Raw genomic sequence first — 24660 nt, 5'->3', positions numbered from 1 at the left:
ATGGTTCTAGCCCTAAAGTGATTCTCCCGGGTGTCACACAGGTGTTTGTTATCCCGGTAATTACAACTAATTGTCAAACCTTGACATTATCAACATGTTAATTCAGGTTATGCCATGGAAGACTCATCATCATGAGTATTGACAGAGGAATATCAGTGTCCAATGATACAATCACCACGGTCGAATTGCATTATTTGAATGGGACCATCACCTGTTAGTGAACTGCAGAAGAGGTGTGATTGAAAAGTAATGTTTGAATAGACACTGCAGATGGTTGAGAATGGGTGGGTGTTCGTGTGTGTGTGTGTGTGTGTGTGTGCGGGAGGGGGGTGTATACACTTTAGTGTGAATACTTTCCTTCGTTGACCCCAAAATTAGGTCATAATGGACATTATGGGACTGAACAACAGAACATTGTGGGGTACTTTGTTCTGATTTAGGTTGGACAATTTGCCAGTCCCACCATGATATAAGCTTGTTGAAAAGTTCCCAAAACAACATTGTGTGAATGGAAATTGAAAGAATATTTCAAAAACACTGCCTGAATGCCTTGATAGCCTGGGACGCATTCATCATGAAGGTGGGGAAAGTTCTTTCTCTCTCTCTCTCTCTCCCTCCCTCCCTCCCTCCCTCCCTCCCTCCCTCCCTCCCTCCAAAGCCCTGCCTGGGCGAACAAAGTGGCATTCGCTAAATGCACTCAGGACCTGTAAAATAACTTACCATTTGACCTGGCACTGGCAGATATCTGATTGCATCTAAAGTCGATACTCTCATTATGCATTTGTGTTGATCGTTTTTTTTTCTTCTTTCTTGACCTGCTATAACCCAAAATGACACAAACTGCTGTTATCCCAAATGAAACTGAAACTACTGTTACCTCAAACGACTGCAGACTTAGTGAATGATGGTGTAAATAGAAGTTGTGTACTGAATCATAGCCTCATGTCCTCTTACCGGACACCTAAAAAGTCAACTGTTGCCTTTCGAGCACTAAAACTAAACCAGTTTCTTTTAAATCCATAACAATTTATACAGAGGATTGTAATAACAAATAAACTACTACAGCTACTTACAAATAATAAAGAGGTTTCCTAACATATTTCCTATAAAGTGCCTTCAGAAAATATTCACACCCCTTGACTTTTTCCTCATTTTGTTGTGTTACAGCCTGACTTTAAAATATATTCAATTGAGATTTTGTGTCACTGGCCAACACACAATAGCCCATAATGTCAAAGTGAAATTACGTTTTTAATATTTTTTGCAAATGAGTTATAAATGAAAAGCTGAAATGTCTTGAGTCAAGTATTCAACCCCCTTTCTTATGGCAAGCCTAAATATGTTCAGGAGTAACAATTTGCTTAACAAGTCACATAATAAGTTGCATGGACCTCATCTCTGTACCCCACACATACAATTATCTGTAAGGTCCCTCAGTCGAGCAGTGAATTTCAAACACCGATTCAACCACAAAGGCCAGGGAAGTTTTCCAATGCCTCGCAAAGAAGGCAGACATGGAATATCCATTTGAACATGGTGAAGTTATTAATTACACTTTGGATGGTCACTACAAAGATACAGGCGTCCATCTTAACTCAGTTGCAGGAGAGGAAGGAAACTTTAGAACAGTTAGAGTTTAATGGCTGTGATAGGAGAAAACTAAGGATGGATTAACAATATTGTAGTTACTCCACTATACTAACCTATGTGACAGAGCGAAAAGAAGGAAGCCTGTACAGAATCCAAAACATGCATCCTGTATGCAATACGGCACTAAGGTAAAACTGCTAAAAATGTGGCTAAGAAATTAACTTTATGTCCTGAATGCATAATGTGTACATAAAGAATAATGTGCAAATAATGTACAATCCAGGTGTGCAAAGCTCTTAGACGTACACAACAAATACTCATCTGTACACTTTGTCATTATGGGGTATTCTGTGTAGATGATGAAAAATAGTGAACCCATTTTGAATTCAGGCTGCAAAAACAAAATGTGGAATAAGTCGAGGGGTATGAATACTTTCTGAAGGCACTGTAGATCAGGGGATACGAGGGTCTTTGACGCTGTGGGTAAGCTGCATCGTTATCTCTGCCCCTCAGAGTATTATAGTGACAGTCTGACAGAAAAGTCTCTGTTTGTAGTGTGTCTGCTAGCTTGCTAGCTCCATATAGCCAGAGTGCCCAGGCATGACTCCTCTGTTCTTCTGTCATATATTCCCCACCTCCATTTCCCTAAACTAATCAACAGCAGTAGAGTAAACAGACGCACTGCGGGCCCCAGCACGCCCCATCCACTGGCTCAGCCCCTGCTTCCCTTTCCCTCCCGCTTCACTTCCATCTCATGTCCTGTTAGATCTCTGCTGACTCCCCACTCCCTGTGCTGCTACTGCTGCAGCTCCGGTCCCTCTCCCCTTATCACAACTCCCCCCAATCCCCCCCACCCCCCCAAAAAAACTGCGGAACAGAGCAGATCGACTCTCCAGCCCCCACTGTGATTAATGCAGGTGCCACTTTGTGCGGCACGGATAATGTGGAGCTGCAATAGTTTCCCCCACTCTTGCTCAGACACGACCAGATGGATAGGACAGGATGGAGGGAGGCAGGGGGAGGGAACGGGCCATTTTCTGGCAATGCCATGTCCCGGAGACTTACGGCCGGGATAAATCTTGCAGGCCTGTATGGGAGGCATGGGTGCAATAACATGGGGGATGGAAGTTTGTGTCTCCCCCCCCCCCCCCCCCCCCCGGGGTTGGACGGCCATCGCTCAGTGAGTTTTGGGAAGGGGGATCGGTTTCCTTCCTCTCTGGTGTCATAGTGACCTCATCACACAGGGCCATATCTGCCCTGAGCAAATGGCTAGGCTACTGTACGCTCTCTGTCACTGTCTGAAGGTCAAAAGCGAGTCAGAAACAGAGATGGTTATTTCCATCAACGGGGGATGAGTGATGACGGCATTCTGGCAAAATAAATAAATAAAATCGTATTTCCTTCAATTTCAAGATATGTATCACAATTGTGATCCAAGCCACAGATACATTCTCAAACCGAAATAGATCTTAAATAGTTATTTGACAGAAGGCGAAATAAATTGTAACCCTCTCAAACAAATGTTAATGTCAAAGACAACTCATTTTAAACATGCAGGCCAAGTTTGAATATTTTTTAATTAATAATTTTAGGGCTAGTCACACATCCACAGAGGGGTAGAAACTATTAATGTACAGTACCAGTCAAAGGTTTGGACACACCAACTCATTCAAGGGTTTTTATTTATTTTTACTATTTTCTACATTTCTTTCCTTCTTGATGCGTTTGAGCAAATCAGTTGTGTTGTGACAAGGCAGGGGTGGTATACAGAAAATAGCCCTATACTGGCTCTCATGAGGACCCCCACAGGAAAGGAAGACCCAGAGTTACCTCTGCTGCAGAGGATAAGTTCATAAGAGTAACTAGCCTCAGAAATTGCAGCCCAAATAAATGCTTCACAGAGTTCAACAGACACATCTCAATATCAACTGTTCAGAGGAGACTGTGTGAATCAGGCCTTCATGTTCGAAATTCTGCAAAGAAACCACTACTAAAGGACACCTATAATAATAAGAGAATTGCTTGGGCCAAGAAACACAAACAATGGACATTAGACCGGTGGAAATCTGTCCTTTGGTCTGATGAGTCCAAATTTTAGATTTTTGGTTCAAACTGCCGTGTCTTTGTGAGATGCAGAGTAGGTGAACGGATGATCTCTGCACGTGTGGTTCCTACCGTGAAGCAGTGAGGAGGAGGTGTGGGGGTGCTTTTCTGCTGACACTGTCTGTGATTTATTTAGAATTCAAGGCACACTTAACCAGCATGGCTACCACAGCATTCTGTGTAAGGGTTATTTCACCAAGAGTGATGGAGTGCTGCATCAGATGACCTGGCCTACACAATCACCAGACCTCATCCCAATTGAGATGGTTTGGGATGAATTGGACCACAGAGTGAAGGAAAAGCTGCCAACAAGTACTCAGCATATGTGGGAATTCCTTCAAGATGGTAGGAAAAGCATTCCAGGTGAAGCTGGTTGAGAGAATTCCAAGAGTGTGCAAAGCTGTCATCAAGGCAAAGGGTGGCTACTTTGAAGAATCTAAAATCTAAAATACTTTTTTTTGGTTCCTACATGATTCCACGTGTTATTTCAGTGTTGATGTCTTCACTATTATTGTAGAAAATAGTAAAAAATAAAGAAAAACCCTTGAATGAGTAGATGTGTCCAAACTGGTACTGTTTCTCTCAGAGTTCCGATAGCGAGTGATCTAAATATCGAAACAACATTTGATGAAACAACAAAAAAAGGATTGCAAATGCTAAAATGAATCAAAAAGATCCAATGTTTTTTTTTCACGCATTTTTTCTCGATTGAGATACTTCATGCTCAAGGACACGGCGGCCATGTTGTCTGACAGGGCTCACATTTAAGGCAATGGAGAGGTCCCTTTAGAGATGCATTACCTGGGCCCCCAGAACAATTCCACACAAAACAATGTTAGATTCCCTATTTGCAGAGCCTGGTGCCAGTGCTCTGATCTGATTGTGGTGTCACCACGCAGCCTATTCGATTGACTTATTCAATTTGAAGATGCAAGCAAAAACCTCTACAGAAGTCATAGGCAAGTGATCACTCTTGGTGCGGAGTGCAGTGAGGGATACATATCACCAGCTGCAGCTGGCAAATTGGGCATCCTCAAAGAACATGTACGTTTATCAGTTCACTCTGAACCCAAACTCTTTGTAATACCGCATTGCTGAAACGTAAATGGTGAATGTACAATGTTGTTTTAGTAGCTAGTGTGCTGTTAACGTCCTTATTATAAATGATCACAAAGGATGATACAGTTGAGGTCATAGGAAGGCTGCTGTATCTTGATCTCTTATCAACTGTCCAATGCAAATAAGAACCATTTCAAGGTTTCTTACAATGTTGATTTATGCCGATACAGAACAAAGATTGGAGTTGATAAATTCACTTTTACAATCCAAACGAAGGGGGGCTAGACACTACTCATTAGCTACTGAAAAGATAAGGTGGCTGCTGTAGGCTGAGCATTGAGAGATGAAAGGCCTTATAGTGTGCTTAAAACGCAAAACAAAAACAATGAGCGCCAGAAAGTTCTTTATGGAGGGCAATACATCAAACCCTGAGCAGAGACTACCCTCAGAGCAGCCTTTTTTTGGAGGCATGTTTCTGAAAACTAATAGTGTGGGGCTGGAGACGCATGCTAAGTGGACCGACCGACCGTCCAAGGCAAGGAGGGCAGTAACATCAGGGCCCCCAATAAACACATTCGTGGTGCCTTAGTCTGTGGCTGTGTGGAGGAGGAGTACTACTTTCATCTCCAGACTTCATGGATGTCCGGTTTGAGATATTACACCTGCTGTTGCTCAGCTCCCCAGATCCACCCCTCTCAGGAACATGGCGAAGCAAGGAGGTGACCGACCCAGCCCAGATGAATGCTTCTCACAGGCCACCGGTGAGTAATTACACTTTAAGGTGGGCCACACAAAGGTATTGAGTCATTCCATGATCAGGCTTGCTGGCTTCCAAACTCCCCTCGCTATGCTTGTTATTAAGTTATCAGCATACTAAGTTCAGAAGAAATACTAAAACGTGCCGAGCATCTTATCCACAATCTGAATTCCAGATAATAGGCTCCCTTGATATGTTTTATACAGGGTCTTAGGCAATGGAGATGAGGGACTGGTTGATATCTGCCAGGTTAACAGGGTAAGTGACGTGCACCTATGCTTTGGGTCAATAGGTTGAGATTTTAAGTTGAAGAGCATCTGCATCGATTTTTTGCTGTCACTAAAAGAGGGGGAAGCATGGAATGGTTTTCGTGAGAATGTCATGGGTCATTTGGGTTAAGAGGGAAAGACGTGTCTCTGTCTAAGCAGCGAGGCTGGCTGCTGATGCTTCTTCTCTGGGCCATGGAGATTGCCTCCGTCAATCTAAGCCTTCTCTCTCGGAGGTAATAATCTACCATAGCTGGAACATAACTGCATTTCATTAAGCACATTTACCCGCAATGTCAATCTGGACAATGTTCTCCATCGACCCTGATTTACAATTCTATATTATGTGGCCCCAATCACAAAGATTCGAAGGGTTTAGCAATTTTGACATATCAAAAACATTCAATTGGGGTTGAACACTCCCAGAAATGATGAACTACCCATTGGTGTATTTACGCACATCTCAAGTTCTGGACTCATTGTGTTTTCAACAGTGGGGGTTGTCTTGTTCTGCAAGCACAGCAGATGACAAGATGAGATGAGACCTCAAGGCACTTGATTTTTTTGTTGTTGTCATGGCTCAGCATCCATCATTCATCATGTACAGTACAGTATAGTCAATAGCATGTGCTTGTTTTGGCAAGTGTCACTGGGTGTAAAACGGCTTTCCCCCAGAGGAGAGTACTATAGCCGAGGGGACAGCCAGGCAGATCTAGTAACGGTGACCTTTTTCACACCCCACTGCTGCCTTCCCATCACCGCCCGCTCCTCTCAAGCAGCCTGTGAAAATGGACATTTGGAAAAGGCCTTGACACAGCACATAGGAATTGCAGATGGACAGAAACATGGTAATAGTCTAGATTTAGCTCCTATTAGAGCCCCCCAGAACAATGATTTTTTTTAAAAACAAGATGAGGGAGATGGGGGAAAAAACATGAAGCCAGTTGAATGTTCCTGCTATCTGATGCTGTTGAACTTGAAAGTAATACTCAGACCCCCTTTTATTCCGTGCCCCGTATCTCCCTCCGACTCTGCATGAGAAGATAAATGAAGCACCACTTTGCGTGTAACCCGGACATTTAATTAGCTGCCCTTAAATTCAGCCTGACCCTGTTTCAACTTTGATCAGCCCGGCAGTAGTAGTGATAAGGAGCTGTCACTCAGTGTTGGGCCCATGCACAGGGTTATTCAGAGCAAATTGTCTCATCTTCATCCATTCCACAGCTCCACAATGCACTGTCTGCCAGTGGGAGAAATGTTCATGCCTCGGTGCAGGCTTAAAAGGTACCATGGAGAAAGAAAATGTTGTGAGCTGTGTAAAATGTCACAATGTAGACCTATACGAAACATTGCTGTGTTATTTTAAGACTCTGACTGGTAGCTAGGCTACAGCACAGATAGCAGATGACTGTGGGCCAGGTCTGGCCACATCACCTGGTATATGTGGGCTGAATTTGGGCCATAATAATTTTGCTATCTGGGAACTGCTTGCTCACTTCAATGTTACACAGCAACAGACAAAGTATCGATATGGGCACTAAAACAAAACCTTGCCCTCCTCTCCTTCACACCCTCCACAACCCCTATCTCATAAAACTGCAATAATAGAAATAAGGAACAAAGTGGTTCGATCAATCAGGCAAGAGGACTTTGGCAGGAGCAACAGTCTTTTTACTGATGGTCCCCCCCCTCCTCCATCCTAAATGGTGTTTACCAATCTCTAGCAATACCACCGTTCACCACACTCCACTGGAGCCAGATGTCACTGTAGCCTGGGCCAGCCAGGCCATGCCTCTTCCTTCCACTCCGCTCAGACTAGATCATTAAGACTGGCAAGGTCTCTCTCTCACCCTCTCCATTTCTCTCTATCTGTCTTTGTTTTTACCCCTACCCCATCCCATCTCTCCTCTCTTTACGCATCTCGAGACGGTTCATTTAAGAGATCTCTCTCCCTCTCTCGTTCTCACTCTCGAAGCAAACATGAACTCAAGTTGCTGGAATCCTAATTTTACGGTCAGCGACAAGCAGATCTGCAGAGATGAAGCACATGGCACTAGATACATTTTTTTAAACATGCGGCCGAGACATATGTTAGAGAATGGGCAATAGTACATGTTTTGTATTTACAGCCTCAATGAAACAGAAGGAATTCCAGTACGGGTTCATAAATATAAAATGGCAGAGAAAAGTTGTAAACTCGAGTCACATGATTTGGATTCGTGTTTGACTTGAATCACAAATTTGACGACTTAAGACTTATGGACAAAATTTTGACTTGAGACTGATGATATTAAATTATCTGGCCAGGTTTTGTCAGTCATTTTGTGGTCCAGAGTCTCTGTGGATTACTCTCCACACAGCTACAGACGGTAGGCGCAGCACCCTCCTTGCAAAGGACGTGCAACAGATTGGCTAGTGAAATGCACACTCTGCCCTCTGATTGGACCAGCAAACTGTCAATCAACAACGGTCAGGTTATGTACAGCGATAGGATTGTTTGCAGCGCAAACACCAATTGGTAGGGTGAGAGGATTGTCGGAAGAAATATGCAGCTCCAACAATGTTTTGGTGATCAAGAATATGAATTGTTTACCTTGCATGCTCACCAGCAATTGGGCATCAAGCAACAATTACTAGCATAGGCCTACTGGTCTTTTGGTATGTAAAAATGGTTTGAAATGTATAATTTACTTATGAAGCTTGCATTTGGAATTTGTTGTTAAAATGAATAAATTAGCCTGCTGTTGCGAAGAGCAAACATAAACACGTCTCTCCACTTGTGCTCTCCAAACTCTAGGCAGTGCGGCAAATCTATCTACTCCTACAATAATTGGCACCGTTTCAACTTTCCATCCCCTTGCCGTTTAATGCAACACTTAGACATTTCTGTTTCATGTATGACACGATACATTTTCATTTACCATTTCTTACCCTCTGAGTGGGTGAGATGTTTACGGTGAACATGAACGTTTGCAAGAATCATGAGGTAGACGTTCTGTTTATTTACAGTACCAGTCAATAGTTTTAACACACCTACTCATTCAAGGGTTTTTCTTTATTTTTACTATTTTCTAAACTGTAGAATAATAGTGAAGACATCAACACTATGAAATAATGCACGCGTAGTAACCCAAGAAGTGTTAAACAAATCAAAATATATTTTATATTTGAGATTCTTCAAAGTAGCCACCTTTGCCTTGATGACAGCTTTGTACACTTTTGGTATTCTCTCAACCAGCTTCATGATGTAGTCACCTGGAATGCATTTCAATTAACAGGTGTGCCTTGTTAAAAGTTAATTTGCGTTTGAGCCAATCAGTTGTGTTGTGACAAGGTAGGGGTAGTATACTGAAGATAGCCCTATTTGGTAAAAGACCAAGTCCATATTATGGCAAGAACAGCTCAAATAAGCAAAGAGAAACAGCAGTCCATCATTACTTTAAGACATGTCAGTCAATCCGTAAAATGTCAAGAACTTTGAAAGTTTCTTCAAGTGCAGTCGCAAAAACCATCAAGCGCTATGATGAAACTGGCTCTCATAAGTACCACCACAGGAAAGGAAGACCCAGAGATACTTCTGCTGCAGATTATGTTCATTAGAGTTACCAGCCTCAGAAATGGGCAATTAACTGCACCTCAGAGTTCAAGTAAAAGACACATCTCAACATCAACTGTTCACAGGAGACTGTGTGAATCAGGCCTTCATGTTCTAAATGCTGCAAAGAAACCACTACTAAAGGACACCTATAATAAGAAAAGACTTGCTTGGGCCAAGAAACACAAGCAATGGACATCAGACCGGTGGAAATCTATCCTTCGGTCTGATGAGTCCAAATTTTAGATTTTTAGTTGCAACTGCCATGTCTGACGCAGAGTAGGTGAACAGATGATCTCTGCGTGTGTGGTTTCCACTGTGAAGCATGGAGGAGGAGGTGTGATGGTGTGGAGGGGCTTTGCTGGTGACACTGTCTTGATTTATTTCGAATTCAAGGCACACTTGACCAGCATGGCTACCACAGCATTCTGCAGCGATACGCCATCCCATCTGGTTTGCGCTTAGTGGGACTATCGTTTGTTTTTCGACAGGACAATGATCCAAAACACACCTCCAAGCTGTGTAAGGGCTATTTGACCAAGAAAGAGAGTGATGGAGCGCTGCATTGTCTTGAAAGCACCATCCATCTAATGTTTATCCTTCTGGTTGTGTGTAAGAGGAGCGTGCATGCCTCAGTGACCCTAGAAATAGGCAAAGTGGCCCACGCTTTGGAGTTGAATAAGATATTATTTTTCCATGTATGAATGGTGATGGAATATCAATAGGATAATAATCATTAAAACAATGGATGTGGAAATTGCCTATTACATTGTAGAACCAGTTTATTGGTTGTAATTGCCAATTGGGTAATTGTAAGTGCTGATAGGTCCTCGATATGTCCTCGATTTGTAATGCTAAAAACAGGTTCCACTACTCTAGGCTTTACAGAGCATAACACTCTCACTTCCAGCCATCAAGGAATATATCATGGCCAGCTCCAAAGGATGTCTTGTGTAATGAGAGACCTGTAACGCTCATATAGGGGGAGAGCTTCTTCAAGGCTTCAATGTGTTCTTTTATCTACCTTTTCCAGAATCAAACAGCCTGCAGCATGCCTACCTGTTTGACCGCTTTCAACAACTTCAAGCCATGTCATTCACATGGTTTGACTTAGTTTTTCACCTTTTAGCTCCTAGTGAAGCAAAGGACCTCAACGGTGCATCTCCAGTTCTGGGCAGTTTTGTTTACTTCACGTTCACATTGCAGAGGGTGTACGCTTGTCTATTACATGGTGTATACATGAGAGAGCGCAACGGCACAACAGTAACACAGGTCATATCATTTAAGTGGCTTTCTAACGGATTGCTCAAGGTCAACATCCCTTGAGTTCGTAGACGTAGACGTCCATTTCGATGTATGCATGTAAGGTCATCGCATAACAATCCCTTTCACTTCAGCCTGTACTAGCCTGTACTGTATGTGTCATGTACACCACAGGCAGAGCTTGGCTAGCTGGGAATCCTAAATCAAACTGCTACTCCTCTCCTAATTTCATTTTCCGCTAGACTTGTCACAGTGTGGGACGACCCGTCGACTACACAGGAGGGGGGGGGAAGAAACACGATTCCACTGATGAAGCTAAACAACCAGGCATCTTCGCAATTGGGCCCGCAAATATTGAGACAGCTATTTAAACAACACTGATCAAACATAAGTGAAGCAAACTGAATTTCAATGGGCAATAGGACAAGCGCCAGGAAGGACAACAGAAAACTCTCAGTACAGCCCCGAATGGCACACAGATGCAACACCTGGATCAGAAGCCATGTTATGTGGCACAAGCCGAGCATCTGTCTGAAAAATATGATTTTTGCCTGATAAGAAAATTGACAGTAACATTTAGGGAAATGGCATGCTGGGTGGAAGCGAATCAGTGACACACTCAGTCTCCTTGACCCTCTCCGCCGTGCCCTTTTCCACTCACTCTCTTGATGAAGTGAGAGAACTTGCACACTCTGTGACTCAAAGAACTGTGAAAAAAGGTTTTATAGCGGCAGTAAAAGCTGCTGATTACACAGCCTTACTCACAAGTCAATGACCTTATGCATTAATCCAAGCCTCTACAGGGGCCCAACTGGGATGATGACCGTGCAGCTATTCTGGGGGGACACCACACACACTCATGCACACGCACACGTCAGCTGTTTTTCATTCAAATGGTATTCTGAGGTTAAAAAAAAGAGTTTTTCTCAACATGCACAGCGCTCCTTCTGGCCAGCCCAGACTTCCCTCCAGTGATTCCTGGGTCCTTGATGCCCGTCTCACAATGCAATCTGTTACATAGCAGCAGACAAAAATCAGTGTGGCTTATCTCCAGCTCTCAGGTGCATGGATAAAGGCAGGAGACCTCAGCGGCAGACTGGACCTGATGAGTTCAGTGAACACACACTGCTGGAGAGATTCAACTCTACCCGGCTCTGTTTGCTGCACGGCTCACGCAGGAACGGATGGCGGAGGTAGCACCAGAATGCTGTTTGGTTATTGGAGCATCACTGAGAGCTGTTAAATGGTAAACAATATGAAGTATAACCATTTTAATGAAGATGATAAACTAGCCTGAGTAAAAAAAACACTCTGGTGATTTAAGATCCGGTATAAAAGTGGAGGTTTATGTACACTGGAGGGATATTTTTCAGTATCTGCAGCAGAGTGATATAAGTGCACCTCATGCAAGAATGCATATGCTATGAAATTGAAATATATCTGGGCCAAAGTCAGCGAAGTAAAATTCGGTTCCCAGTGAATTTCACAGGGCCAGTACCTCGTGCTTTCTGAGCAGACTTTGTATTCTTATATTTGTATTCAGACCATGCCAATGCAGCCTGTGGGAGGACTGGGGCTACTAAAAAACATATGAAAAGCATGTTATGCAGCACATTCATTTGTATTGAAATTTCATCCACAAATACAGTAAACAGTTTGTTCCATAAAAAAGGTTGAAGGTGTGTGTGTGTGTGTGTGTGTGTGTGTGTGTGTACCTCTGTCTGTGTACTTTTGTGTGTGCGTCTGCATGTATGAGGAAAAAGTACATAAAAACACAAGATATACCAGGCAATGCATGCTGGGTGAAAAGTTCACAGGTGAGGAAGCTAGCTCTAAAATACTTAACACCTTTCAGTGTGATCGGCTCTACATAACCATTGTTTGCCATCTGGAAGATACTGTATCTGCAGGTATGGGGAAATTCAGATCCTCTTTGTGTCAATCTAAGCTTCCTTTGAATGTGGCTGTTTTTTCCCTGGCCCAGAACAGCAGGTAGATATTGGAGAGAGCCTCTGTATGATCCGTCGGCTGCATCATATTATTTTCCTGTGAATAAAAATGGCTTGGCATAAAATCCTGATCTCCTGCTACACTCAGCTACGTACGTGATTTTGGACAAAGTCCCTTTCTCAAAAAAATACTTCAGAGGCAATATTGGATCTGTCTCTTCAGACCCAAAAGGGCTTTTCACACCACTGAGCCAAACCGAGCCAAGCTGTCCTGAGCTGGTTTACATTGACATTTGACCCATTTAGCAGACGCTCTTATCAACTAGAGTCAAGAGCCTTGCTCAAGGGCACATTGACAGCTTTTTCATCTTGTCGGCTCAGGGATTCATACCAGCGACTTTTCGGTTACTGGCCCAACCCTCTTAACCGTTAGGCTACCTGTCACCGTCAGTGGTTGGAACCATGCTGAAAAGGAGAATGTGCAAATAAGATATGCGAGGCAGCACAGTTTGGTTTTAAGTCGGCGCGGCACTGGGAAAAGAGTAATGGCTTGTTTTGGCACCGTGCTAAAACAACAAACACAAGCAGGAAGATTCCGACAGAAACAAATAAAGTAGGAAAAGTCAAGAAGGAGACTATCTCTAGCGCATACTGATGGTACAGTACATCTCACCCATGTTTCAACTCTGTAGAAACTGTGCTACCCTAAAAACAAATAATTTCCATCCCTCAGGCACTTTAGAGGTGGTGCAACAGTATATTAGTCCTCCCATCCGTCCCACGCAGCTTGCTTGCAAGTCTCACGTAAACAAGAGAGCTCCTTCTTCCTAAAACATATTCAAAGAGTTTCCTGTTACCAGGTAAGGTCCCGCTCTGCAGTCCGATCTTTCTTAATTCCCCATCCTTGAAAAATGTCATGTCTGCAGCACAATTTACTGCATCAAAAGCAGCCTGGATCTTTCTCTCAACTCCCTCTGACGCAATCATACATACAGTGCATTTGGGAAAGTATTCGTCACATTTTGTGACGTTACAGTCTTATTCTAAAATATATATATATTTTTTTAATCCCCTCATCACTCTACACACATTACCTCATAAAAAAAGTATTCTGACCCTTTACTCAGTACTTTGTTGAAGCACCTTTGGTAGCAATTAAAGCCTTGAGTCTTCTTGGGTATGACGCTACAAGTTTGGCACATCTGTAATTTGGGGAATTTCTCCCATTCTTCTTTGCCGATCCTCTCAATCTCTGTCAGGTTGGATGGGGAGCGTCGCTGCACAGCTATTTTCAGGTCACTCCAGAGATGTTCGATCGGGTTGAAGTCTGGGCTCTGGCTGGGCCACTCAAGGAAATTCAGAGACTTGTCCCGAAGCCACTACTGTGTTGTCTTGGGTGTGTGCTTAGGGTCGTTGTCTTGTTGGAAGGTTAACCTTCACCCCAGTCTGAGGTCCTGAGCACTCATGAGCACGTTTTCATCAAAGATCTCTCTGTACTTTGCTCCTTTCATTTTCCCTTGATGCTGACTGGTCTCCCAGTCCCTGCCTCTGAAAAACATCCCCACAGCATGATGCTGCCACCACTATGCTTCACCGTAGGGATGGTGGCAGGTTTCCTCCAGATGTGATGCTTGGCATTCAGGCCAAAGAGTTCATTCTTGGTTTCATCAGACCAGAGAATCTTGTTTCTCATGGTCAGAGTCCGTTAGGTGCCTTTTGGCAAACTCCAAGCGGACTGTCATGTTCCTTTTACTGAGGAGGGGTTTCTGTCTCGCCACTCTACCATAAAGGCCTGATTGGTGGAGTGCCGCAAAGATGGTTGTCCTTCTGGAAGGTTCTCGCATCTCCACAGAGGAATTCTGGAGCTCTGGAGCTCGCTGACCAAGGCCCTTCCCCGATTGCTCAGTTTGGCTGGGCGGCCAGCTCTAGGAAGGGTCTTGGTGGTTCCAAACTTCTTCCATTTAAGAATGGAGGCCACTGTGTTCTTGGGGACCTTCAATGTTGCAGACATTTTTTAGTACGATTCCCCATATCTGTGCCTCGACACAATACTGTCTCGGAGCTCTACGGACTATTTCTTTGACCTCCATGGCTTGGTTTTTGCTCTGACATGCAATGTCAACTGTGGGATCTTATATACAGAGGTGTGTGCCTTTCCGAATCATGTCGAATCAATTTAATTTACCACAGGTGGATTCCAATGAAGTTCTAGAAACATCTCAAGGATGATCTATGGAAACTGAATGCTTATGTAAACACGTTTTTTTTGTTTTGATCTTTGAATACATTTGCAAAAATTTCTAAACTTGTTTTTGCTTTGTCATTATGGGGCATTGTGTCTATATTGATGAGGAACATGTTTTATTTAATCCATTTTAGAATAAGACTAACGGAACAAAGTCGAAAAACTGAAGGGGTCTGAATACTTTCCAAATGCATTATATTCAATGGGGAGTAATGGCCAGCCATAATGTAGCCCACTGTACTACACTAGACAAACAACAGTGGGACTTGATACTCCATCTGTTGCTCCTCTACACTTCTCCACTCCTGGGCCAAAGCCTTATCGAGGAGAGCAGGTGAGTAGCGGCTGATTACGAGACATCACGTACCTTTGATCTCTGGAGGCGTAAAGGCTCTAATCCATCTTGAAGCGGCACAGGAAGCAGATGGCGTTAAGGTAAGGTGCCCACTTAGCTCCTACACGGCTCTCCGCATCCCAAACACCACCCTCACCACTCTGCTGGGTCTCACTGCTGCTGACACGCTGCAAGACACAGGGGACAACCCAGAGATAAACAGTCTGGCTCTGACTAAACATCACTTTAGAAGCGGTAGTCCTCCATGTTACAATATCAACTCATAACATACAACGGCTGGGTCTAATCCTGAATGATGATTGGTTAAAAACACATTTCACCCGGTGTCTTTTCCACAAGTTACCACCGGCTAAATATATGACATTAAAATGCCAATTTACTCTGTTCCATTTGAATGCCAATCCACTGTCTCATCAGTCCAGCCAGGCAATTTTATAAACTTGATCTTCACTATAAAAAGCATCTAGACATTATCTCACATTTCTTTTAGACTAACATTTAGTTTTCAACACTGGAGATTTGTATAAACCTTGCTGTCTGTCTCTCCCACATTTGCAACATTGTTTCAATACTCAAATTCGATTTCCAGCTGTCCCATAGTAATGAACGTGTCAGGAGTCGGGACGAGACAGACAGACAGGCAGGCAGCGTTTCTCAGCCAGTCGAAATCAAGAATCAGCTGGCATCGTTTTTTTATGGCTATACAGTAGGTAGAATATTTGCCCATTGAAAACTACAACATCCCACAGTCCCCGTTCTTGATTTGATGTCTCTCGTGCTTGATAGGATTTCCCTCTAGAGAAATGATTTGTTGAGTTCACAAAAATGTACTAAATGGATTTAATTGAAGTAATTGAACCAACATCAGAAACAACATTTCAGCACTAGCCGCTGTGCATTTCCTGGATAACTTTGAAACTCATATTCATTCTAAACTAAACTACCCTAAACTATCATTCCCCAAACAAACTAAACTATCATTCTAAACTACCTGCCCTCCAAGACACCTACACCACCTGATGTCACAGGAAGGCCAAAAAGATCATCAAGGACAACAACCACTCGAGCGAGCCACTGCCTGTTCACCCCGCTATCATCCAGAAGGCGAGGTCAGTACAGGTGCATCAAAGCTGGGACCGAGAGACTGAAAAACAGCTTCTATCTCAAGGCCATCGGACTGTTAAACAGCCATCACCAACATTGAGTGGCTGCTGCCAACATACTGACTCAAATTTCTAGCCACTTTATAATAATTTTTAATAACTACAAATTGGATGTAAAAAATGTATCAGTCACTTTCAACAATGCCACTTTATATAATGTTGACATATCCTACATTACTCATCTCATATGTATATACTGTACTCTATACCATCTACTGCATCTTGCCTATGCCGTTCGGCCATCGCTCATCCATATATTTATATGTACATATTTTTATACATTCCTTTACACTTGTGTGTGTATAAGGTAGTTCTTATGAAATTGTTAAATTACTTGTTAGATATTACTGCATTGTCGGAACTAGAAGCACAAGAATTTCACTACACTCGCATTAACATCTGCTAACCATGTGTATGTGACCAATTAAATTTGATTTGATTTGAAGAAAACTACGCCACAATATTGCAAACAAATTTTACGGCAAATGAGAAAGTAAATATACATTTACAAGACGGCATTAATCGAATGTCATTGCATTTAAATAGCGATGACATTCTTCAAATTCCTTAGAGAGGGACCTAATCACATAGCACTGTGGCAACAAAAAAAAATAACTTGTGGAACCTCGACACAGCAACACCTGTGACGTCTTCCTTCATGCATCCTTGATTAACTCCACTGAGAAATTACATTCCCCGGTTTACTGATTACCCTCTTCCTTTCAGAAACGTCAAAGCATGATCAGAAGGAAAGCGTGCACAGTATGCCTTCAGTAGGACTATAGGAAACATGTCAAACTGATAAATATTATATAGTTTAAGCCAAGGCTCTCCATCCCTGTTCCTGGAGAGCTACATTTCATGTAGGTTTTCGCTTCAACCCCATTTTAACCAACTTTAAGCTAACTTTAACTAACTAAGATTAAGCTCATCAACCAGCTAATTATTAGAATCAGGTGATTACGTTTGGCGCAAAAACGTACAGGATGGTAGCCAGGGCCGGCCCTGGACGTTCTGCCGCCCTAGGTGAAATAAAAAACTGCCACCCCCCTCCTATCCCGGCTAAACAATGAAAACTATAGGTTTTCCTCAGCTAAAAATCGCAGGAACAGAACATAATATCAGCCCAATTCATAGACTCATACTACAACACAATGTTTCATTTTACATCTGGTTACTTGTCCTTTGTATAACCCAACAACAGAAGTGCTTCCTTAAAAGCTGCCTGCGTTTAAACAAACATCTTATCTTTTCAGAAAGTGAAAAGCTCAATTCATAGGGACAGAACAACAAAAAGTCCATAAAAAAAAAAACATCTCTTCGAATAATATAGGTTGCTGCTCAGCTTCCGAATGTCATAGAGAGGAATCAATCTATCCCCATAAACATCGAAGTCACGTCTTTCGCGGGCATTTTAATGCTCGTTTCTACCATAAGGAACGCTTTATATAATCTGAACACCTTTTACGTGTTTATTTGGAAATATAAAGCAAACAACAGATATCCTTTTTGTCCTTTTCTTTAACAAAGGTTTTGTGATACCCTCACTCAATGCAAGCCCTGATTTTAACCAGACACACCAAGCCCTTCCCAGACACGGAGGCATTTGAGGAGTGCATTCGACAGTATTTATCATTCGTGTTAATCTGCTAAATTGTAATTATTCGCTCCTATGGCCTATTTATTGCCTACCTCCTCATGCCTTTTGCACACACTGTATACAGACTTTTTTCTACTGTGTCATTGACTTGTTTATTGTGTTATTGGCTTGTTTATTGTTCACTCCATGTGTAACTCTGTGTTATTGTCTGTGTCACACTGCTTTGCTTTATCTTGGCCAGGTCGCAGTTGCAAATGAGAACTTGTTCTCAACTAGCCTACCTGGTTAAATAAAGGTGGAATAAAAAAATAAAAAAGTAGGAAAACAAGTTTCTTACTAATAATATGCCACCTGTTATCACACATGGCACGACCCCACAATTGTTACAATTACAATAAAATAACACTTTTATTTAAGATACTTAACACATCATTTCATATTCCTGTAGAACTGTAAAAAAGAGTGAGAATTTGAGCTTTGGAATCAAGTGCTTTCATAAATGCATGGTAGGCCTCATTTCGCTGGAGAAGTGTAAAATAAGCATTATGTCAATTACCCAGCCTTCACAAATTTTGTTTGTTTACATATCGAATTTGATTGCCCAACATCAGTTTCAGCATTTATTTATTTCGTGGCCCGCCTAGAGGGGTCTCTTTCCTCTGCTGTGGTGCTGCTGCATTGCAGTCAGCAACGTTTTCTCTCGGTGGCTGTCCATGGTCCTGAAATCAAATCATCTGAGACAGAGAGAGATAGAGGGGGATGTAGACTAATTAAATAAATACAAATACAAAGTAAACACTTGATAGATAATTGAGAAACCTGACAAATTACTCGGTTATAGAATTAATGCGAGTGTATGATCATCGCTTACCTTTTATTCAAAGTTGACTCGCCTGGCCTTCCTGGCAGCAAAAGCTTGCACTGCTTGTTGGAGGTTGATTTTGTAAGACAACTCGTGCTCAATTGATACGGTGGAGAGTCCATTGGGTCTCTCTTGACTCATAGTAGAGTGCAGGTAGATTTTGATGAGCTTGAACTTGGAGAATGTGCGTTCTCAACTTACCACTGTCACGGGGAGTGTGAGAAGAGCTCTCAGGGGAAGCAAAGGCACTGGGATACAAGGAGGCCATTTGATGTCTGAATATATACTCCAGTGCGTCGAGTGGTTTTGCCTCACTGTCCAGTCTCCTGCTCATCACTTCGATGTCCCTGGAATCCCGTAGGTAAGGGACCTCTCCAGTGTTGCGCAGTCCCTGTCCATGTCCTTGATGGTGGGGATGTTGTACAGAATGCTGAAAACACTACTGTGCTCTTCGAGCTGAATCTGCTAATGAATGGTGTGGCTGTTGACTAAATTACTTGGTGTTACCTTAGATTGTGAACTGTAGTGGTAAAAACATATACAGTTGAAGTCGGACATTTACATACACCTTAGATAAATGCATTTAAACTCAGTTTGTCACAATTCCTGACATTTAATCAGAGTAAAGGTTCCCTGTCTTAGGTCAGTTAGGATCACCACTTTATTTTAAGAATGTGAAATGTTAAAATAATAGTAGAGAGAATGATTTATTTCAGCTTGTATTTCTTTCATCACATTCCCAGTGGGTCAGAAGTTTACATACACTCAATTAGTATTTGGGAACATTGCCTTTAAATTTTATAACTTGGGTCAAACTTTTCGGGTAGCCTTCCACAAGTGTCCCACAATAAGTTGGGTGAATTTTGGCCCATTCCTCCTGACAGAGCTGGTGTAACTGAGTCAGGTTTGTAGACCTCCTTGCTCACACATGCTTTTTCAATTCTGCCCACAAATGTTATATAGGATTGAGGTCAAGTCTTTGTGATGGCTACTCCACTACCTTGACTTTGTTGTCCTTAAGCCATTTTGCCACAAGTTTGGAAGTATGCTTGGGGTCATTGTCCATTTGGAAGACCCATTTGCGACCAAGCTTTAACTTCCTGATTGATGTCTTGATGTCTTCAATAAATATATCCACAACATTTTCCTGCCTCGTGATGCCATCTATTTTGTGAAGTGCACCAGTCCCTCCTGCAGCAAAGCACCCCCACAACAAGGTGCTGCCACCCCCGTGCTTCACGTTTGGGATGGTGTTCTTCGGCTTGCGAGCATGCCCCTTTTTCCTTCAAACATAATGATGGTCATTATGGCCCAACAGTTCTATTTTTGTTTAATCAGACCAGATGACATTTCTCCAAAAAGTACGATCTTTGTCCCCATGTGCAGTTGCACACCACAGTCTGGCTTTTATGGCAGTTTTGGAGCAGTGGCTTCTTCCTTACTGAGCGGTCTTTCAGGTTATGTCGATATAGGACTTGTTTGCCTGTGGATATAGATACTTTTGTACCTGTGTCATCCAGCATCTTCACAAGGTCTTTAGCTGTTGTTCTGGGATTGATTTGCACTATTCGCACCAAAGTACATTCATCTCTAGGAGACAGAATGCGTCTCCATCCTGAACGGTATGACGGCTGCGTGGTCCCATGGTGTTTATACTTGCGTACTATTGTTTGTACAGGTGAATGTGGTACCTTCAGGCGTTTGAAAATTTCTCCCAAGGATGAACCAGAGTTGTGGAGGTCTACAACATTTTTTCTGAGGTCTTGGATTTTTTTATTTTCCCATGATGTCAACCAAAGAGGCACTGAGTTTGAAGGTAGGCCTTGAAATACATCCACAGGTACACCTCCAATTGATACAAAATTATGTCAATTAGCCTATCAGAAGCTTCTAAAGCCATGACATCATTTTCTGGAATTTTCAAAGCTGTTTAAAGGCACAGTCAACTTATTATATGTAAACTTCTGACCCACTGGAATTGTGATACAGTGAATAAAAGTTCAGCAGGTTCTAGTTTTGTCTAATCTTGATTATTGTCTGGTCGTGTGGTCCAGTGCTGCAAGGAAAGACCTAGTTAAGCTGCAGCTGGCCCAGGACAGAGTGTCACATCTTGCTCTTCATTGTAGTCAGAGGGCTGATATAAATACTATGCATGCCAGTCTCTCTTGGCTAAGAGTTGAGGAGAGACTGACTGCATCACTTCTTCTTTTATAAGAAACATTCATGTGTTGAAAATTCCAAATTGTTTGCATAGTCAACTTACACACAGCTCTGACACAGATACTTACCCCACCAGACATGCCACCAGGGGTCTTTTCACAGTCCCCAAATCCAGAACAAATTCAAGAAAGCGTATAGTATTTTATAGAGCCATTATTGCATGGAACTCCATCCCATCTCATATTGCTCAAATAAACAGCAAACTTGGTTTCAAAAAACAGATAAAGCAACACCTCGCGGTACAACGCCTCTCGCATCTCGTGGTGCTGAGGGGTTTCACTGTGAGTCCATCTTTTACATGCTCTTTCAGCAGGTCCCAGCGGTGTGTAGATCCGGATAAAAATGTATAACTCTGTTGGATGGTGTTAAAAAACTCAGCCGCTTCCAAGCAACGCGATGCTGCATCAGAGAGAATATTCGCCCCTTGTCATTCCCCTGCCCTCTCATGTTCATGCTGGCGATGCCATGTTTCTAGCCAACGTGCTTTTCCTAGCAACCATGCTTCTACATCTGCATTGCTTGCTGTTTGGGGTTTTATGGCTGGGTTTCTATATTATAGCACTTTGTGACATCTGCTGATGTAAAAGGGCTTTATAAATACAGTTGGTTGATTGATTGATTGATTGAAGCCCGCCCGCCCGCCCCCGTTGTGTCAAACAGTTCACTAAACTCCAGGAAGTGCTCTCTCGTGCGAACTGACCCACCATGCTTGGTTGAAACAACACACACCACCATGGTCATCTGCTCTGTTTTGCTTTTGTCTGGTGTGCAGTCCAAAATTAAAGAAACGTATTTGGCTGCTTTTAGCTCACTGCACACTGTCCGCTGGATCTCTGCATGTCAATGATTTCCTTCTGGATTGTTTTACCAAGATAGTGCATTTGTTCACTCCTTACATGCTCCTTCATGATTCCATCAAAGATACCCAGCATTTTCACAAACTTCAGAAAGTTACAATTATTTGTCTGTCAGTGGTCCCACATAGCGCAATGTTCTGTGTGGCCATTACGAGTATCAGGGCCATGAGCGTCTTCAGCACCTGCTGCCAGTGGAGTCTTTCAGTCAATGGCCCGTTGGGCTTGGGCATCGAGAATTTGCTTGGACACCAGCCTGATCTTCTTGACACTATCTAGGTGGTCATGCCACTTCTCATGCGAGCTGAGGAGGTGGCACAGATTATTCCAGTCCCTGGTTCCATCCCTGACCAGGGCAGATTTACACTTGTGCGGAAAAAGTTTGCAGCAAAACCAGAAGGCTGGATCATTTTGCTTGGAAAAGACAAGCCATGGAGTCTCCACTCTCTCTCCGTTCTACATCTTCCTATGTACTGTGCCACTGAAAACTTTCATTGACCCTCATTTCTTGGGAAATTCCCCTCCTTATCCTGATGTGGCCCAGCCTGCACTAACATGTCCGTAAAGATCCATTCATATACAGTACCAGTCAAAAGTTTTTACTATATTCTACATTGTAGAAAAATCGTGAAATCATCAACACTATGAAATAACACATATGGAATCATGTAGTAACCAAAAAAAAGTGTTAAACAAATCAAAATATATTCTATATTTGAGATGCTTCAAAGTAGCCACCCTTTGCCTTTGTCACGTCCTGACCATGGAAAGCCTTTATTTTCTATGGTGGAGTAGGTCAGGGTGTTCTAGTTTATTTTTTCTATGTGTAGTCTAGTTTTTGTATTTCTATGTTGGCCTGGTATGGTTCCCAATCAGAGGCAGCTGTTTATCGTTGTCTGTGATTGGGGATCATATTTAGGTAGCCTTTTCCCACCTGTTGTTTGTGGGATCTTGCTTTATGTACTGCTGCTTTTGAGCCCTACAAGGCTGTATGTTCGTTTGTCTGTTTCTCTTCATTGTTTTGTTGCTGGTTCACATTTAAAATAAATATGATGAACCTAAATCACGCTGCGCCTTGGTCTACCCATTTCGACGAGCGTTACAGAAGATCCCACAAACAACCGACCAAGCAGCATGCCCGGGGGTAATGGCATCCTGGTCTTTGGACAAGATTAGGGAGAGAACATCCTGGACTTGGGACAACATTGTGGCAGGAGAGAAGAGCCTGCCGTGGAAGCAGGCGGAAGCAGCGAAGGAGGGACAGCGACGAAGTCAGGGAGGAAGGCCACAGAAACCGCAAGAAAAACTTTTGGGGGGGTGGCACATGGAGCAGTCGGCGAAGCCGAGGAGTGAACCAGAGTTGGTCTGGGAGAGGAAGGAACATTTGGAGGGGAGAGAAATGGGAGAGTTGTTGAGTTGGCGGAGGATGCACAGATTTGGAATAAAGGAAAGTGTTGTCAGCTCCCCGTACCTGTCATGAGAAGTGTGTTAAAGTTCCGGAACAATTGATGCCGGCTATACACACCAGGTCTCCTATGCATCTTCACAACCCAGTACGTCCTGTGCCAGCTCCTCGCACTTGCCGTGAGAAGTGTGTTAAAGTTCCGGAACCATTGATGCCGGCTATACGCACCAGGTCTCCAATGCGTCTCCACAGCCCTGTGCGTCCTGTGCCTCCTCCTCGCACTCTCCCTCAAGTGCGCTTTCCCAGTCAGGTGCGTCCTGTTCCTGCTCCTCGCACTCTCCTTGGCGTGCTTGTCCACAGTGAGGTACGACCTGTGCCTCCTCCCCGCACTCGCCCTGAGGTGCGTGTCATCAGCCCAGTACCACCAGTGCCGGTCCCACGCATCAGGCCTCCAGTGCGCCTCCACAGTCCAGAACTTCAGAGGACAGTTCCCAATCCGGAGCTTCCGGCGACAGTTCCCAGTCCGGAACCTCCAGAGACGGTCCACAGTCCGGAACCTCCAGAGACGGTCCACAGTCCGGGACCTTCTGCGACGGTCCACGGTCCGGAACCTCCAGCTCCATGGCCAGAGCCTTCCCCTGCGCCAATGCCCAGTCTAAGCACGGTGTCCAGTCCAGCTCCAAGGCCAGAGTCTTCTGCGTTGGTGCCCAGTCCAGGCACAGTGTCCAGCCCGGGTCCATGGCTGGATGAGGGGATGAGTGGGTTCTTCGTCCCGCACCTGAGCCGCCTCAGATGCTGAAGGATCCGTGGGATGAGATGTTGAGATATGTCTGTTACTTGAAATCTGTGAAGCATTTATTTGGGCTGCAATTTCTGAGGCTGGTAACTCTAATGAACTTATCCTCTGCAGCAGAGGTAACTCTGGATCTTCCTTTTCTGTGGCGGTCCTCATGAGAGCCAGTTTCATCATAACACTTGATGGTTTTTGTGACTGCACATGAAGAAACGTTCAAAGTTCTTGAAATGTTCCGAAATGTTCATGTCTTAAAGTAATGATGGACTGTCATTTCTCTTTGCTTATTCGAGCTGTTCTTGCCATAATATGGACTTGGTCTTTTACCAAATAGGGCCATCTTCTATATACCACCTCTACCTTGTCCAATGTCACCTATACTCTCTCTCCGTTCTCTAGGTCATCAGGCTGCTGATTATCCAGCACACCTGTCACCATCGTCATGCACACCAGCGCCTCATGACACTCACCTGGACTCCATCACCTCATTTATTATTTTCCCTATATTTGTCACTCCCCTTGGTTCTTTCCTCAGGTGTTATTGACTCCTTATGTTATGTTGTTGCGTTGTTTGTGTTTCG

The 24660-nt window shown here is 43.4% G+C and overlaps 1 protein-coding gene across 1 annotated transcript in view; it reads right to left on the bottom strand.

The window, feature by feature from the left end:
- Positions 1-24660, bottom strand: part of LOC110507051 (glutamate receptor ionotropic, kainate 4) — a 450996-nt gene that overhangs the window by 299810 nt on the left and 126526 nt on the right. Inside the window, exon 2 of the mRNA XM_036965131.1 lies at positions 15195-15349. The gene's annotated coding sequence lies outside the window, so the exon portion shown is untranslated. The remainder of the gene's footprint in view (positions 1-15194; positions 15350-24660) is intronic.

The sequence above is a fragment of the Oncorhynchus mykiss genome, chromosome 27 (assembly GCF_013265735.2).
Source record: "Oncorhynchus mykiss isolate Arlee chromosome 27, USDA_OmykA_1.1, whole genome shotgun sequence".
In the NCBI taxonomy this organism is placed as follows: domain Eukaryota; kingdom Metazoa; phylum Chordata; class Actinopteri; order Salmoniformes; family Salmonidae; genus Oncorhynchus; species Oncorhynchus mykiss.
The sequence above is the reverse complement of the archived record's forward strand: the minus strand, read 5'-3'. Positions and strand labels throughout refer to the sequence as shown.